Source organism: Numenius arquata, chromosome 9 (genome assembly GCF_964106895.1).
Source record: "Numenius arquata chromosome 9, bNumArq3.hap1.1, whole genome shotgun sequence".
Lineage (NCBI taxonomy): Eukaryota > Metazoa > Chordata > Aves > Charadriiformes > Scolopacidae > Numenius > Numenius arquata.
Genome location: NC_133584.1, coordinates 7171720 through 7177719, shown reverse-complemented (window position 1 = coordinate 7177719; position 6000 = coordinate 7171720).

The window sequence follows — 6000 nt, the reverse complement described above, 5'->3', positions numbered from 1 at the left end:
TGGAGAGCTATTAAAAGCCTTGTTCCAAATTCAGGTGGTGAATTGTATGTTAGCTTTTGGAAAGGAAGGACGTTTGAGGTAAGCAGGTACTTCCCTTGTCATATAGAACCAAACAGTTTTTAAAGTAGAGGGCAAGATCTCTGTTCAAAGTGATGCTTGGGAAATAATTTATGAGTTCAATTGTGCATGCAAAATAAGGTTAATATCTGTGCACTTTGATAACTAGGTCTCTTGATAACAGTTCCCATGCAAGTGTAATGCCGTTTCTGTAGGATCTGCACGTACATAAAATAATGAGTGCTCGGATGCCCTTTTGCATGTGCGTTCGCTACAAGCAAAAAGGAGGTGGGTACATGAACTCATACAACTGCCCTTGTTTCAGAAAAGCACACAATAAGGAGAGAAACAAATCTGTCTTCATGCTATGGAAATGAGTTGCCTGTCTGATAACTGATAGGTATATTCCTTTCAGTACAGAAAAACAGTAAACCTGGAAAGTTACAGATTTTCTGCCTGGCAGTGACAAGGAATACACAGCAGGTAAAGAGGAGCGAGCGATACTTGCCTGAACACATTTTCACTTAAGCTTCCCTTTTGTAAAAGGAAATTAAAGCAACTGTTATGACTCTATTATGTTTTGATTTTCTTACTTATATTGGTTTCTGCTTCCAGGTTGTCCAAAAGTGTTAAAAATCAGTCTGATAAGCTGTTCTGCAGAGCAAGTGGTTTCCTTTATATTCACTGTAATAACAGGCCAGTGCTAGCCTAGGCGGGAATCACATGCATTGCCTGATGTTCCCATTACCCCAGATTCCCTCTCACCGAGCCACTTCCAGATCAGCTCTGGTAATGGTGAAGCGTGATTAGAAGCTCTACTAGGTCAGAGAGGTCATTCTTTCTCAAATGTGAAACTATCCTTTTCTTAATAGACCATCACTGCCACCAACCTGCCCAAACCAACTTCCCAACTTCGTAAAGAGAAATAAATAAAATAAGTTTGAGATTACTTGGGAAAAGCTATGGGGGGTTGGGTGGGTGGGGATGGGGACAAGATGACTGTGTATTGTAGTCCATGTGCAAAGGTCCTAGAGTCTCTTGCAAATCTTTTCTATTTTCTTTTAAAAGCACAGCTCATTTGATTTTGTTTTAACTCGAACAGCTTCTTCTGAAAGACTTATATATATATATATAAAAAAGAATGGAAATAAAGGAAGCAGCTGAAGCAATTTCCAAGCAAAAGCAAGAGGAGGATGATTTACTGTGAGCTGTAATGAGAAATAGACTCCTAGTTTCATAAATTCACCATAAGTACTGGTGTATCTACCTCAATTGATGTCCTCTGCTGAAGCGCCACGCGGCTTGGAGTCCATCCTCCAGGGGAAACTGCACAAATTGTGCTGGGGTTACTTAATAATAACTGTCGGGCTGGCAGTGAGGAGGGAAAAATCACTGCGGGTAGAAAACAGCTCACGATTCAGACCTGAGATCCCCCAAAAGGGATGGCAAAAGTCTTGCCATCTCTACGATCAAATTGGGAAGATAAGTAGTCCCGCACAGCACTTCTCGTTAGATCCCAGGCAGTCTGTGTGCAGCGCTGTGGAATATATTGATTGAGAAACATGAGAGCTGGATTGCAGGATTAGAGCAGAGGGAGAGATGAGCGTCGGGGCAGAACTATAAGAAGGTCTGTTTAACCCAGGAATTGCTGTTTCCAGTTAGAGTCTCCAGGAAAATCAAGTATCTTTGAAACATCAAAGTAAAGATTGCTGAAGATGTTTGACTCTGTGCTGCAGATTAGAGGAGATGTGACAGTTTGTCTTGGTAATGCTCTCCAGGATGTTTTTCACAATATTGAGAACTGTTTTGCCTAAAGGCATGAATTTCAAATGAGTTGTATTCTAATAATACTGAGACGTGGTGCTGGATCTCAGGAAAAAGGGAAGAAGAGGCAGAGAAATTCAGTAATGTAGATAAATAGAAGAAAATGAGATCTACATGAGAAGTTTTATTAAATTTGGAATTGGCTGCTGGACCAGAAAGATAGAGCTAAGTAAAAGCATGAAGTTAACTAAGGGAAAAATGAGTTTGAAGCATGAAGAGAACTCAAATTCATCTTTGCCAGAGAGGCAGGAGGCTTACTGTGACCTTGAGAGCTGTTGTAAGTGCCATTCACGTGCAAGCCCTACAGTGGTGCAAGAGAAACCTTTGCAGAGGCAGCTATTATTTTTATTTTGGTGTGTTTAACACAGAGCTGCCATGTACCATGTGTTGCAATTTATGTTAAGTCTATAATCTAGTCTGCTAAGAAACCAGATAAATTGATTGGCACGGGAACCTGGGCTGCTGAGGCCAACGTGTTTCTACTATCTAAAGTAGCCCCGGTCTCTCAGTGGGACACATTATTTAGAATGTGGCTTACTTGGTGAGGGTCTCTCTTTAGATGTGTTTTTACAGTGCCTACAAACATAGGGTCTTTGTCATTGGCAATAATTTATAGGTGATAGCAGCTGGGAAAAAAAAGCAATAACAATAGCAGGATCTCCTAATCAATATAAGCATAGGTTACTGCTACTCTATGATTCTTGCTTCCTCTACTGTTTGGCGTAAAGGTCTTCTGCTTTTGGTGTTAAGCTGAAGAAGTCATCCTTCCTTCAAGGGCAAGCATGACCACATTCCGGACCAAAGGTGACCTGTGTCCCATTGGCATATGGGGTGGCTGAGCTCCTCTGAGAAGGTGTTCTCCCCAGCTCAGTTCAGATAAATCAATTGGGGAAAGGAGATGCTGCTGGTATGCTGTAGGGTCCTAAAATAATTGAAGTTGGAAGAGACCTCAGGAGGTCACTGAGCACAGCCTCCTGCCCAGTGCTACCTGCTCTCCGTTGCTAATGGCCAGGCTGTTATCCTTCACTGTTATTTGCCAAGGGAGATAAATAATACACTAAATGCATGCAGAATAATATAGCGACACTAGAGAAAAATCCAGACGTGTAACCCTCCTGTTTGGGCACACTTTCCACTAATGAGATATTCAGTAATGCTTTCTTGCTGGTATACTTCATCACATTGATCCTCTATGGGCTCATTTTTCTGCTCCCATGATCTATTTTTTTCCTTTCTATCTAGTCACAGACACTCTATCTCTTTTTTTTTTTTTTTAACATCCTGTTCTTTATGTCCAGACTCTCCCTTTTTTCTGCTAGTTAACTGTAATTATACCGCTTTTTAATGAGTTTTGATTAATTTAAACGTGTTTTTATGTAACTAACAGTAATCCCCCTGCTGGTCTAATTTTATATAGTATATTTAATTGAGACCCCTTTTGCAAGTACACAGTTTGCAAAAATGTATATGTGGCAAATACAGTCCCTAGCCATAAATTGTGCTTTATTCCCACTCTTCTGATTAGATTTTTTATTTGCATTACATTAATTTTTCTCTCACTAAAATCCTGTCACATACAGTTTAACCACTCCAGCAAATTAATTCATGCTATATTTAATGCCACATACAGAAACGCCTTCATGGGTCTTCTAATTGTTCACTTCAACCATTCTAAAATTAGTTCCCTTTTATTAATTGAGGAGTCATTGCATTCTTGAGAAGACAGAAAGCTGTCTTGCAAACCGCATTAACTGGACAGGTGTTCTGAAATAGGTTAAATATTATCCAGTAAGTGCTGATACAGCTCATCAGTCACGACACTGCAACAATCACTCTTTCCGTAATCTAATATGAGCTAAACGGTAGTATGAGGAAGGCAGTCTCACAGAAGTGATGAACTGACATTATAGACGATAGTTTTGAGTTTAGGGTAGATTCATGCTTTAAAATAACTGGAGTAATTTCATCATCCATGATCAGAGAATGAAACCCCCCTTCTTTGTAACTATCAACGATGACACACAAAAGGAGGGGTACTTGTTTTCTATTTCATTGTTGTTTTGCCCTGGAGCTCAAACATTTTGCAAAGAAAGTCGGTGTCGTTTTACAGGTGGCAAAAGGAAAGCTCAAGCAAAGGAAGCAGCTTTCCGGGCAAAAATCATCCTGCGTACAGTGAGTATATGGGTAAAAGGCAGATTAAGACTTTCTTTCAAGAGTTTGGGTCTCCCCAACCTAACCTAACTGCCTCCTGGAAACAGTCAGTTCGTTAACTGGATCATCTCTATCCTTCTCTTCAAACATATCTTGTCAGCAACCCGTCTAATGGGATAAGAGGGTCTCGGGATATGTATTTACATACATAGAGATAAAAAGGCTTATATAACCCCAGGAGCAGACAAGACATATCTCACAGACAATTGCCAATGTTCCCTTGCTAAATCCTTCATAATAGTGTTTTTCTGCCGTGTCAGCAGGTACATGACAATAAAGCAAATGGCACAGGTATCTTGACAGCCAATTTCAATGACCAGGAGGCAAGAAATGCCAAGTTTACTTATTTTAACAGCTAGATGAATGATGTTTGATCAAAGAACAATATCTAAGCATCATGATTCTTAACTAACCCATCAAAAATAGCCTCAGGAAATATCTGGAGCTCTTTGTTTTATAGCGGGTTGTTCAAGACCATTTAAGCTTTTTCATATATGCTGCAATAAAATGGACCTCTGAAGCCTTCCAAGGGCAATCACAGCACATGCAGGCAAAATCCCAAGTATTTAAAATCATGTACACAAACACAGGACTTCAGCAATTAATTTTCAATTAATTATTGAAAATAATGGTGTCTTTGACAAGCCTGCTTGCTGAGTCAGCATTTATATTCACTTAGCCTCCCTGATTGAGGCCTTTGCATAAAATCTGTGTAAACCTCTACACACCTGATGGTATGTGGCCAACATTATCTGTGACAGCAGGCTGAAAGATGAAGCACTGAAGTTTAGGACAGCCATTGGCATCTCGACCAACTTTCATATTTACTCCTTGAAATACATGTCCCCAGTGTGTGATCTGCACAGCTCAGAGGGGCACATTGGTTTTGGATGGCATGGTGGTGTCTTGGAAAATGGGCCTCTGTCATTACTGGTGCTGGTAATAAAGAGTGCTACTTCCTGAAGGATGATCCTAACTTCATCCCCCAAAAGTATGTCATTGTCTTGAGGAGTTCTCTGGAAGTCTTTTATGAAATATGGAGCCCAAATCTGGTCAGTATTAGATGGTGTTAAGACCTTACAGTGTGACAAGGGTAATGTTATGGGATTCCAGATGAAAAATGCCACAGCTGATGAGCCAAAGCAGCAGAAAGAAACACTGAAGCTTTCAAACTAGTGGGTATGTGAACAGCTACTGATTCCAATCACATTGAGGAGGGGGAAAAAAATATTGAAAAGTAAGTATTGCAGAAATTTGCTTTGTTTTTCTTGACAAAGTCCCTTGTGCACTTCACAACTACTGTTAAGAAGTCAGACGTGTCACTGAGCATAACAAGTGGAATTAAGAGGGCCAGTTTGGTGAGGACTCTGCTTCAGACAGACAAGTAGCTCTAGCAAACACTGTAAAAAGTTACCCCTGAGAGAAGCATTAGCTTTAAGTCGCATTATTCCATCAAAGTACAGCGCCCTGATGCCGTATTTGGTGCTATAATGGACAATGTTATAATGCATAGTTATATGCATTGCCTCCCTTTATCAGCTCCAGCACTAAGATCTTTATTATGCTTATCTTTTGAAACTTATACACTCATTCATGAAGTGTTTCTACAGAGAAGTTCAAAAGCTGTTTAAGCAATTTTCACAGCTAGGACTTTCTGTAATCAGATGAATTTTACCACCCATGAGGTTTTTTTTAAGTTTACCATATTGGGGAAAAAAATCTTGTTTACCTTATAGAAATAATGGTGCTGAAATTGGTCATATTGAATGTCCCTGCAACTGAGTGCAACTCCATTAACATTAATGAGATTTCCTTCTCCTATTTCTTCATGCTTCTGCCTTAGCAACTAAGTCATGAACTCTCCAGCCACTCGAGTCAAACTCACTCAATATGGAAAAATCTCTATGT